Here is a 13,166-nt window from a genome sequence, read left to right as displayed (position 1 = left end):
TTCCTTTAACTGCAGTCATACTTTCAAATGATCCATGCAACTACACGAACCATATCCTCAATATTTTATATTTCGTTACTAAAGAATTTATATTGTCGGCGTAAAAATCGTGGAGAGTGGCTGTTAATCGTTCCAAAACTCCTACTTCTTAAGTTTTACTCTAAATTTAGAATCTAACTTAATGCATGGACTGGTAAAATTATAAGCTTTGATATAGGGCTTGAGTTTCGTATGCGGAGTTTTAAGCAGTAGGGATGGGAGTTCGTGATAGAAACAAAGTACTTGTCATTTTCACGCACAGGTCAAAAAATTGATCCTTAAAGTATCAATCATTGTCTGGAAACCACAAAAATAGGGTTTCCGTGGTATAATTTCTGAAATTTTCATTTGAAAAGCACTATTTTCTTCCAGGTTCTTGTAGCCTTATCCTTTACGGCAAAGAAAAGCAGCTGATTGCAGTTATGAACAAGTATAAGTTTTAAGAAATTGAAATAATATTGGTTATACCACAGGAATAATGGAAAATAAAAAATGTAGGCGCACCATCCGATTACTTCGTGAGTTATCAGCAAATAATGTTGTGATTGAAACCAATTAATCTTAGGTGCATTAAACGAGAATACTGTTGGCTCATATGGATAGACAACTTGAATACTAAAATGTAAGCATTAAATTTTCCACATCCTGAGCACCCTAATGTTAATATTTTACCTCTATGTTTGCCTGTTTGTGATAGTATACCATTTTTTGTAAAGAGTTACGTTTTTGATCGCGAAATCGGGCCAGACTTGTTCAACTTGGCAATGTGAATTATCATGTATTTTTTACATATTTGTGTTAATTTTCTCCAATTTAAGGTCCCGCTATTCATTTTGATAAAACCCTTATGTATTTGGCTCCATTAATATAAGCAGATGTGTCTCGAACCGCGTCTTTAATGTCAATTCGACCTGGATATCGTGTGTGAATCGTTCAATCGTGAATATGTGATTAATGATATTGTAAACATTTAATTTGGGCATGTTTTCATAGTGTATGCAACCTATGCATTCGAAATGGATTATTCAATATGGGAAGCCGGATATTGATCTTACATTCAGGGGACTGTTAAGTTTCCAATTAGGTTGTCGTGCTCCTGCGAACGGTATTTATGAATTGGAATGTCGAATATCCATAGATAGCTCAAATTTGTTTGCTGTTAAATATTGAATTGCTGGTCATTGCTCTATTGCACTGCTGAAAATTAGAACATATTCTCAAAAGGTAATACCTTGATGTATTGAATTCACGATTACACAATTTATAATGTTCAATTGTTGAATTTAGGGTCAGTCACATCGGAAGTGCATTCTAAAAAGAATATGAAATCCGTTTTAGCAAAGGATCTACAGGTATATTACCACCATTGCAACTCTGAAATGAATGTGGTAATTGAAATCGAGGGGCAGTGGAGAGATTCATTAGTTCGCTTGTAGAATATTCAAGCAAAGAAGTAGATGGTACTGTTGGAGTGTACCGTTTTATAATTTCGTCGGGTATTCCATCTATGAAGGTTTAACTTACCAAATATACCTTCCTGCCTCCATTTCTCAGCACGCTCGTGGATACGTTAGAAAGACTATGTAATGAATGTGGCATGAAGTTTTATCATAAGAAGTGCGTGGTTATGCGGCCCGCGGAATTCGAGAGAAATCGGAGTCCTCGACTCGTCTCGTCGGCAAAAAGACTCTCGTTCCTCAATCTGCAACAAGTACGGGGATCGGGGGAGAGAGGAGAAGGCTACGCAGCGAAAAGTAGGATGGACATCTGGGCGTTCTCTCTCTCCTCTTCTTAATACTTATTCATAGAAAATGAATAATTTTCGACATATTTTTCCGCGAAAGCTTCAATAAAAAAACTTCCTGCTTGATAAAACCCTTATGTATTGGTAATAACAGACCATTAATAAGCCATTTATCCAGGAAGAAAAAGATAAAGAATTAATGGGATTGGGTTGTTGAATTCCAGCAGAAAATTATCTTCCATAATGCATATAAGGCACCTAGTGCTTTATGAACGTAGTTACAAATGTATAGCCTAAGGCAACCTTATTTATCATAAAAACCTCCTGAAGAAGCCAGATACGCGACTGCGCCGATCAAAAAATTTCTTTTCGCATGCATGGAATATTTTAACGATAATACGTCATCCGTAGAGTTAAAAAAAATTGGACATGGGCACAAGGAATGCTTATAATTTATTCGTAATATTAGGTTAAAACTCTAGGATCTGGTAGGTGTATTGGCTGTAGTGTTGTATTTTCACCCTTAACGTCCAGATAAAATACCAGTCGAGGCGGAGGTTTTTCAAAGAGTTCCCGCTGCCTGGTGGAGTACTTCGTGGAGGGCAGTTGAAGCACAGCGCTTCGTCCGTCGACAAGGAGAGCGGTCGTCCGGATGGAATGACAATCCGTACAATTACCATGAATTTTATTAGTGATGGTGCAATTTAATCTTTACCTCTTACCTCTTGCTGCTCATTGGGGTTGATGTTTTATTTTTATTTATTATTATATTATTGTAATGATACCATACATTTTATCTGCTTAAATGAAGTCGGTTTCAAAATAAAAATGGTACTTATGATAACATTAACATACATTATTTCTTTTCAACGTTTAACAGCAAACAATATATCAATAAAAATAATCACAGGTACACCAATATGGAATGTTTCACAATTTTTTTGACGGTATGAACCAGGTTTCGACAGTATTCACTGTGCCATTCCTAAAAATAGCCAATAAGAATAAAACTTGCCAATAATAAAAATTGCCGAATAAAGCCATTCACCCTTAAGTTGAGCAATATATTATTTCTGTACCATCATCACTGGCTAACAAGCCTGAGATTGGTTGAACGTACCTCCCCACCCAATTATATTATCCTTTAATCTTTCCACAGCTACGCATTTCTGTTTTTCGACATCCTTCTTCAACTGTTCCGTTTATTTCATTCAAGGTCATTTTTTTTCGTCCTTGCCGTGTACTTGTGCCATGACGATTGTCTTTATCAGGCCATCATACCTTAAGATATATCCTATAATGTTGTTCCTTCTTCTTGACAAGGTTTTCATATGGAATCCCTTCTCTCCTACTTTTCTTCCGTGTACTGTAAGGAAATGGATATGCCGCAAAATTGAAGCTTGAACAACCTAGGTAAGTGATCTAGTAAGTGTTTCTGATGGTTGGTTTCAAAATGTTGGTGGTACTAATCATAGCATCAATATAATTATTACTTGAATATTTTTCCCGAGATCGGGGATTCATCTCGATTTCCTCAATATTTCTCAATTAAAATTTGATTTCAGATTTTATCGTAGTCGATTTTTCCGTCATTAGGCGGGTACTGCGCTCAGAGTACAACTGCGCGTCCTCCGTACCTCACGCTCAGAAAGGGAATTGTCCGAAAAGTGGGCCTCAGAGATCAATGAAACTTGAAAAATTATCTGAAAAGATATCAATCAAACTTAGAATTAGTAGTTATAGTCCATCGGGAACTGTCTTCGAATAACCTCTCACATGATGCTATATAAACAATAGTTTAAACAAAAAAGTATTTAATCATTTAGAGGTCAAATGTACTCCCGTATAAAAGTCATAATTTGTGATCCGTAGTCCTGAGGTTACTGTTTCCGACTACCACGTCCCTGGTTCGAATCTCTTTTGTGGCACTTTTTTAATCATTTCTTTCTATTCATCTACTTTCTACTTTTCTGAAACATAGACATTTCTAGACATTTGTGCTGATGAAAGAGAAATTTTTAAAATCAAATGTAGCTAGTGATGAGACGGATTATATATGACACGCATAAAGCAAACCAACAATCACAAAAATGAATGCACCAAAAGTCACGAAAAAAACCCATAAAATTCAGGCGTTCCTTCTACAATCATAAGGTTATGCTGCCATGTTTTGAAATCAAAAAGGTGTGTTGCTAGTGGATTTCAAGTTGCTTGTGAGGACAACTATAAATGCTCCTGATAAGTATGAAACATTGCGCAGATTGCGTGGAGCTATTAAAAAAAGGGGTCATGCTGACTTCTGGAAGTATTCTGATCCATGACATCTCCCGTCCTCTCAGAATATCAGGGTCCGCCAATATGTTCCATATCTGCAACAAATTTAACAATTATATCATAAATTAAATTACCAGTAATAAAGAAAAGGTAATCTTTAAAAAAAATATATTTTTGGTTTCATTGCAATACTATAATACACAATTGGTGTAACATTGTCTTGAATGTGGTGAATCTCGGAAGAAGTTCAATACCGGCGTTTTTGGCGAACTTAATTCCATTTTGGCTAGTATATTTACAACAACTTCGTAAACTTTTGTAGCTAAAAACCATTTTTGTACTTTGTGGCGTGCTTTTCCAATTTCAGTTCACTGTACAAAGTTACGTGATCATCTTCCGGTCTCTTGTTCATGGGAAATGAATAATTTTGGTCACATTGAGACGTGTATGCTAAAAAAAAACTTGAAAGAAATTTAAAATAGCATTTTTGATGGAGTCAAAGACCAGTAGCAAGTCATGTTAGATATGTAGGTAGCAGAATTTTAACCGAAAATATATTAGAGGGATGATTTTTTTAAATCTCCGATCGGTCAGTTAAATCGTCATAATGGCGATCGGCGGGTACGACAATGAATTTACCGAAAGACACCTAGAAAACCAAGAAAATTCAGGCCATCCTTCAACAATGGAATGCTTATGCTGGAAGTGCTTTGAGATCAAAAGGGTGTGTTGCTAGTGGATTTCAAGTTGCTTGTAGGTACAAAAATAAATGCATCTGCTGAGTGTGAATCATTTCACCGATTGCGCTATTACGCTATTCAAAGCATAAGATGAGACATGCTGACTTCTGGGTGCGTTTTGATCCATGACAACTCTTGTCCTTTCGGCGCTGGTATAGCCCAACTGCTCCTTGAGGAATTTCAATGGGACATTTACGATCACCCTCCGTACAGTCCTGAACTGGCAATTTCGATTTCCACCTTTTCGCTGGAGTGAGAATGTGGCTCGAAGGATAGTGTTTTCTAACGGACGCTTCAGGATAGCGGTAAAATTCATTGAAAGCTATCCGCTCCAACGCTATATGAAGAAGGTATTCTAAAGCATAACCAGAAAGACGACTAATTGAAAAGTAACCGAAAGTGTACTTTATATTTAGCAATTAAATGATTTTTAATCAATAAATTTGTTCTATTCATGGCATCACGAAAAGCATCAAAAGTTTAAGTAAATTTTCGTCTTTGGTAGTTATTAAAAATGTTATTTTTAGAGGCTAATTTAAACAGAATTTTCAGGAACATTTAAGGGCTATGGAATACCCCCCCCCCGTTACAGTAGAAGATGTTCCATAGCACCTAAACCCCCGCCAGGATTGCTGCCCCTCCCATCAACATAAAACTCTAAACTCCTCCCATGTTAATGACTCATTGGAAAATGGAAAAAAGAGCTCTCGCAAATTGAAAAGAACCTGTAAAAAATAATACAAATATAAAATATTCTGGTACAGATTTTGAATTCCAAGCACGAAAGTAAAAAAGAAGATACAAAATATCGTATACAAATTAATTTGTTCTTGTATCTATAAAATATTAGCCCCTGTATTTATTTATTCTCTATCAACCAACAGCTGAGAAGGTCGGGTTTCAAGAGGATCAGAAGACTACAATGCCACTGAACTCCACCCAAGTATAAACAGTAATCAGTAATATTAAATATTATGTATTGATCGTTAATTATAAGTAAAGTTTTGCAGTTCTGGATACCGCAGTTTATATCACGGAAGTGAATTGACATTCGGATGGAAGTTAAGCACATAGTCATTTACGGTTGAGCTGCGCCTTCAAATATGGCCGTAATTGTTGAATAAGGATTTATCATGAAAATAATTATCACTTATTAATTTTTTATATGACGATTAAGAGCTCCTCCTTGGTGATTATGAATGACAACAGTATAAACACGTGAGAGGAAATGTGTAAATGCATGAACTTAAGAATGAACCGTGAAAACATCCAAATTTTGCAGGCGAATAAACAAAAAATAGAACATGCCTTGATATGTTTCCTTAATTCACGTATTTACTCGTACTTATAAATGCTCTGCCTTAAGAAAGTAAAATTAACATAACATCCCTGCAGCTATTTCATCTACATATATACATAATACCCTGCGAGCACCCTTTTAGGTGTTTCTCCGGGGTTGATCACTCAGTATCATGAAGAACGCAAGAGGATTCCCACATGAACAGCACACGGTCATAAAAACGTTACCTTTACTTACAAATTATACTACCATATCCATGGAAAGGCAATACTTGACACCTTCTTTAGAAGGTAGTCAGCTTATGAAGCTATATCACGCAAAACATACTATGAGAGATACTAGATAAATTCAGAAACATGCATAAAGAATACATATGTTAGTAGGCTACATTACAACTAAACTAACCTATTTTTAAGTTCTCACGCTGCCATTATATTCTCCGATTGATCGTGTAAAAAAACAACATTCTGAATCTAACAGTTTTACTTTCCATATCTCTTCATTTATTTTAATGACCTGATCTATCGTAGTAACCGCACAGATAACCACGCTAATACCGCTTTAGACGACCGCGAAGACGTAGTGCATCGCATGCTGCATGTTGGTGTATACTGACCCCCTGCCAAACACCACTGAAGTGGCTCACAGGGTATTATACGGGTGTATCATCATTTAGGCCAGGCTAAAGTCCGCAAACCACTCAATAAGCCCTAACTCTGCCGTTATAGTCTCGATCAGTCTCTCTAGTGTCTATCTGTGTTATAGTCTATCTCTTATTTTATTTTTATGATCAAATTTGCTGTAGAGCAAGTGAACTTTATTAGTGAACAATGCAGAATACGTAGGTACGTGACGTCTCGAGAGGTATGTAGGGCCCTTGGTCTCTTCTCCCTCCCCGCTCCCCACTTTGCCGACGTTCTTGAGTACCTCCCCCTCACCACAACTCCACCCAACGACGCGCAAACCGAACCTGTCCCGACCGCCTTCATGATGCACTCGGACTCAAAATCAGGCCAAAAATTTTGACTTTGCTTAGGGATATTTGTGCTAGGCAACCTCCCGTGCTTCCCCACCCTCCGTTACCCCTCCAGTGCTGTAAGTGAGAAGCAAAACGTCACTTTGACTTAATCTCCTCATTCCTCATTCTGTCATGCGAAGTTTCACAGTAGTTCGGTTACCGTCGAGAGGTGGACGATCTGTCGCTGAAGAGTACTGGTAAGTTAAATGCTTGTTAATAACCTAATATTCCATGCTATTTCTATGTATTAAAATCATAGTTTTTGACTTGGTTCAGACTTTTCGTGCTTTCTTAAGTATTTTCAAAATCTGGCTTCAGGAGCAAGGTCTGGTTGCGCGATATATTATTACGAAGAAGTTAATATACGAGCGCAAGAATTTGGTTCACGCATTCACATATTCTTCGTTCAATTAGAACATATGCAGAAATTTACATGAACTTGAACCAGTTACAGTGCGATGAAATAAGATCTTTAAAAATGGCTTAAATAGGTGAGAATTGCATGCATTTCCGCTGTTACTTTTCCTTCTTGTCATATGAATGAAGGTATGGTGTCTTTAATATAATTTTTTGTGTTACAGCTTATAGGGTATTTCTTTTTTTATTTTAGGGCCTACAAAAGGTGTAGTGAATAATTCAATTAATCCATTAAATTAAAGTACAAGCCTAACATCAAGCTTTCAACGATCCCTTTCAAGCTTTTGGCTTGGCCTTTGGAGTATTATCATCGGTCATACTGCTCAAAGTGAGTGGAAATAGTGAGAAGCTACATGCTATGTTACTCAACGCCAATAGCGAGTGATCATCCAGCTGTGCAGTGAAGTGAAAGTGTCAATGTTTCATTAAAAAAATCATTGTCAGTTGCGTGTTCTGTGTGAAGTCTTGGTGAATATTATGTATTTTGGAGTATCGCTGTTGTAAAGCTGAGCTCTGCCGTCCATGGACCCGGAAGCAAATGAAAGGTAGGGAGTATTCTCTTCTTGCAGTTTGATCGATATGAAGCTTGATCATTTTTTGCTGAAAATTATTTAAAAAAAATTAGTTTTATCTCCCACTTTTATGTTGAGAAAGAGAATTCATTGATGCAGGGTGGCGTCTTTTTGAAAATCCACCGTTTTCTTTGCATGCTGGTTCTTGTGTTATTCGTAATGTAGCAGGATAAATAAAAAAAAACTATTTTCAAATCACGTCAATAGATATAAAACCCTATTATTGCACATTTACTACCGTGTAACACTCACACCAATTTTAACATGCTCGACTTAGGCAGGATTAGAATACTTTTAATTTGACACCTTACATGGTTCAGCAATCATGTGTCATTCAGTAGCAGTTTGAACTCAAATAAAATGTGCAAGTTAAATCTACATCTAAGAGGTACCGTGAAAGCCAACACTAGGGTGTGTGACACGGGTTGATTCCATGCCAATAGTAGTGAACGAAAAGTTAGTCATGTATGAATTGTAACATACCAAGAAATGCATGCAGATAGCTAGTGTTGAGAATTATAGGAAATTGTAATCTAAAATACAGAACCTATTTTATCTCATCCACGTTAAGGTATCATAGAGCTAAACTATCGCAAGTATTACGCGGAAAAAACGACATCTTAAATCTATCGGTTCTGCAGTCTATTTCCCTAATCTCACCCTAGTGATCGTTTCTACTATAATAATTAGGCTTTCTCAAAATATCTCGAACATCAGGCAAATAGTATTCTGCCAGAAATTTTCGAAAAGGATTTGAACTTAGGTTTGCCATTCAATCGCTTTGACTTTCCGAATTGACGTGATGGCAAAATTATTCTGGAAGTATGTATTGAGCGGAATTAGGGAGTGAGATGAGAATAACTGAAGCACCACGTGGAAGAAGTGGAGTGAGAAACGCATTTGGTCTTCGGCAGTAGATAAGCTTTTTCCCCTTCCCACTGCGATGCTGACACATGAACGTTCAAACCTACGTGAAGCAGTGACCGCGGCGAGCAGGACCCTATTCGACCGCAACTTTATGCGATGTCACCACCAATTTCTAACTCTCTCCTGAATGACATGACTTTTAAGGACGTGCCACTGACGCTCGTTCGAAAAGTGAAAAAATTGAGTTATTTTTAAATAAATATTTATGTGGAGAATTGCAAGGTATCTTGACTTCATATACTACAATATACTTGCACAAGTATCAGCCTTCGCCATTCAAATCATGTATTCCCTTGAATTCTTAATTTAAATGCTTAATGGAATTTACCTTCGATACATCCTTTGCATGCATTCAACCATATACCGGCAACTCAAACCATATATTATGTTAACTCAAGATTCCTGCCCTATATTTTTCTCTCATTTGTTTATCAAGGATTATTCCCTCTCAATTTTTTTGGTTTTTTACTTAGCTCACAGTTATTGTAAATTTTAGTCGTTTTAGAGCTGAAGTAAATCTGAGGAAACTTTCCAGGTTATATCTAAAACTCATCGTGATTCTCATCAGAATATTAAGGTATTCGGCGAATATTTAGTCAGCTTCCCTCATGCTTAAAGGTCTCGAAATAACTCGAATATCGAAATATCACGCCTTCTTATGAATGAATATTATACATATTTCGCGCGATATAGTTTTCTTATAATATTTAATATCATCGTATTTATTGATGTATTTTAATGGATAAAATTTAAATTTAACCTGAAATCTACGATCTTTAGCGGTATCTAGATTTTTTGTTGCCTTAAAAAGAAATCGGTTCGAAAATATCGGCGGACGAAGGCTCCCTCTTCAACTTAAGTTGACTACGACCAATATTATTGAATTACACAACACTGTTAAGAAAACCTCGCAGAATTTTCGGTGAAACATTCATACACATTCTCATACAAAACGCGTTGATTAAAATCTATGAACCTCTCACAGGCAGACTTCTTAGTGGGTTTTTAAGTGCACAATTAATTGTGATTGATAATAGTTAAGTGCAGTAACCAAGCCAAGCCAAAATTTATGATTATTATAAACATGTTTTAGCCTACTCATAATGCCTTTTCAAAACTATTATTCACTAATACAGTCAACAAAATGAACAATTTTTAATGTTAGTCGTGACAAACTGATCAATTCAAATGACGAAATGATAATGAAATTACTCAATACCTCTAATAAGATTCGATGATGAAAACCAAGAATTTGGACTGTCTTCACGGAAAGAAGTCAATTCCATCAGTCGCTCCTTAAATTTTCCATGAAGTAGTAGCTTTCGCATGTAAATTATATCTTCAGTCGGTAATAAAGGCTCCATTGTTGCTTGAGATGGATTATTTAGCAATACCTTTTCCACAATAAAGACGGCATCAGACTATCCCACCTGGGCATAGGTATCTGGGCAGCGAATCTGCAAATGACCAGAAAAGTAAATACTACTATATCATTTCATATTGCATTATAGAGTTATTCATTTCGTCGACGTTCAGATGAAATACTAATGGCATAATTATTCAGGATTAATGACACTTGATTTAAGCCAAAAAAGGTTTTCCAGCTTCTAACTTATAGCGCTATTACAATTGAACAAATGGAATAAGTCTTAGCTTAAGATCTTAAAGCTTAGCGTCACCTAAGGCAAAATAGAAGAAGATGATCCCATTGCTGACTGAATTTAATAACATACATTCTTTCGAAGATTGGAGATCTTTATTGGTACTGAAAGTTCTATTTTGGCACTGTATCGGTTTCACCGTCAATTCTTGACCAATTGACAAGATAACAAATAATATGTTTTTGTCATTTGATAGTTTATCTGCGATCGAACCTAGGGAAGCAATTATGAGAAAGAAAATAGAAAAAACTCGTACGCAGCGGGCATAAAGCTGGGATGTCAATTGAATATATCCGTTTCATAGAATCTTTACTACAGATATAATACATAGATCTGACGTAGAATTGGCCTGTTATATCCCAAAGCGATAAATACGATCCTTTAATTGAATGTAGGCTACTTATGCTCAATGTGGCTTTCATTCACTTGTAAGGTATTCATAATGTTAACATAAATAAATTTGATACATCGATGATAATGAAGTGAATTGTGAAGGGCACCAATTTTATGCACTAATGCGGACAAAGTAATCCTTCTCACTTATGCAATTACAGCATTATGGGATTAATATGTACTTTTCACTCACGAACTCCGTATTATCTATTCACTGTCTATATCCACTATTAACTCTCATATGCAATAATTTTACGTGATGAGTTATACCAGTGACATGACAATGCTTTTGTATAAACGCGAATAGACCAAAATTACAATTACCATCTCTGTTCACTATACCATTACATGTTCTCACTTACCTCATCGTACACTGTTGAATTTCTTCTTTGTATTTCTGTTGATAGCTTGTAGTTAACGCTCTCCATCCTCATTCCCCGGAATGAAACGGTGACTTCAGCGAACTGAGATACGGCTGACAAAGTTTAGAAAATTAATTTTAAGGAATTCAGACATGCATAAATGTGCAACTACCGAAAGGACGGCTAGTGAGGGACTGGGATGTGTAAGTAGGGGAAGGGGGAGTGGGTGTTGGATTGTAAACGACAGTTGAATGCGTACCGTTGAGAAAATTTTCGACTGATCTTTTTTCGTAATGCGATGACGTATTCTGTAGTCGTACTGACCTTCGTAGAAGACGAGAAAATTCTAGAACATTGTTCCACGTGTGTTGTGGCCGTTGGCCGTTAAAGAAATTTGGCGCTATTTTTGTATTACAGCGCCTCCTTATGAACAAATCTTATTGGTTAAGCCGATTATTGATTTTCCGCTCGATATAGTTTTTTATAATATTTAATATAATCTTATTTATTGATGGTTTTAAATTGAAAAAATTTAAATTAAAGTTAATTTAATCTAAGGTAGTTAGCGGTTTCTAGGTTTTTTATCGTTTTAAAAAGAAATCGGCTCGAAAATATCGTGACGTCACAGGCATTCGTCATGTGTCCGATTGAGTCAGAAGTCCCTGATGCCTCTGCCCTTCACTTCGCGGCAAGCTCTCTTTGGGTTAAGAGGTGAGTACCTACACTATTCCTTTGGTGAAGCATTTCTGTGTTATATTCAATGCCTTTTCAATTCTTTGAAGTGAGGATAATTTGCTAGTTCTATTTTTTTAACTTTATGAAGTAATCGTGAGTAGAGTGACTATTATTTTGAATTAACAATTTTTGTTACTTCAGTGGTGTCAAAGCTCGAACTTTTAATGCCATGTGAGGAATGGGCCTCTAGGTTTAAATTTCTTTTAGAGTAGCTTTTTAAAGAACACTAGTGATAGGGAAACATCCTCTCCGATTAAAATCATCGATAGTATTTACTGTCTGCCCTGTGAATTTCGAAGTGATTTCTTTTGTGCAAAAATTACAACGACGGTGGCCTAAATGCCATTCTTTATTTGCAGCCAAAGCGAATTTAATTGGCGAATACTCCATTATTCAACTAGTTTGACCCCCTTGACTGAGTACGCATGTATTCATTTACGAGTGTAATGTGTCTACCTTCTGAATATTGAATTCCGTGATGGTGTGTCGACCTTTGATATAAGTGACATGCAAATAGTAGTACTTGACGTTTATCGTGTTTCTTAGAACATCATAAATATCGGTTTGATTACAGGAATTACGATCTTTACGGCAATGCGGTAGCTTACTTCCAGTGCTCCGGTTCTTATATAATTTTTTACGAGGTCAAATTAACATTAAACTCGGAACAGTGCATTTCATGCCATCCACACTGCTTTGCTATTTTATTATGAGATGACCTGAAATTAAAAAATGAAGCTCCTATTTGTGATAACTTTGTTTGCCAGTTCTAAACCCTTATTCTCCTTTTAAAATTGCTAAGGCATGGCTACCTGAATGGCGAGTTACTAATATTTGACGTATTTTTATAGTATCTAAAAAGGCATTAGTCTTTGATATTTCAGCCTGGGGAACTGCAATCTACTCATTTCGTTCAGATATATTCCTGCCATTCCGAAACCTCACTGTTGTAGTTGATCGTACATTTTATATGAGCGAGAAAAT

At 36.3% G+C, this 13,166-nt stretch overlaps 1 long non-coding RNA gene across 1 annotated transcript; it reads right to left on the bottom strand.

Annotated features, from left to right (window-relative positions):
• Positions 1-2,504: 2,504 nt before the first annotated feature.
• Positions 2,505-11,653, bottom strand: LOC124166894. The gene is made up of 3 exons (XR_006866527.1): positions 11,448-11,653; positions 10,251-10,488; positions 2,505-4,152 (listed from the first exon to the last, which is right to left on the bottom strand). It is a non-coding gene; the product is annotated as an uncharacterized LOC124166894 (long non-coding RNA).
• Between the last annotated feature and the right edge of the window lie 1,513 nt (positions 11,654-13,166).

The sequence above is a fragment of the Ischnura elegans genome, chromosome 10 (assembly GCF_921293095.1).
Source record: "Ischnura elegans chromosome 10, ioIscEleg1.1, whole genome shotgun sequence".
NCBI classification, from domain to species: Eukaryota; Metazoa; Arthropoda; class Insecta; order Odonata; family Coenagrionidae; genus Ischnura; species Ischnura elegans.
Note: the sequence above shows the minus strand (reverse complement) of the source record. Positions and strands in the feature narration are given on the sequence as shown.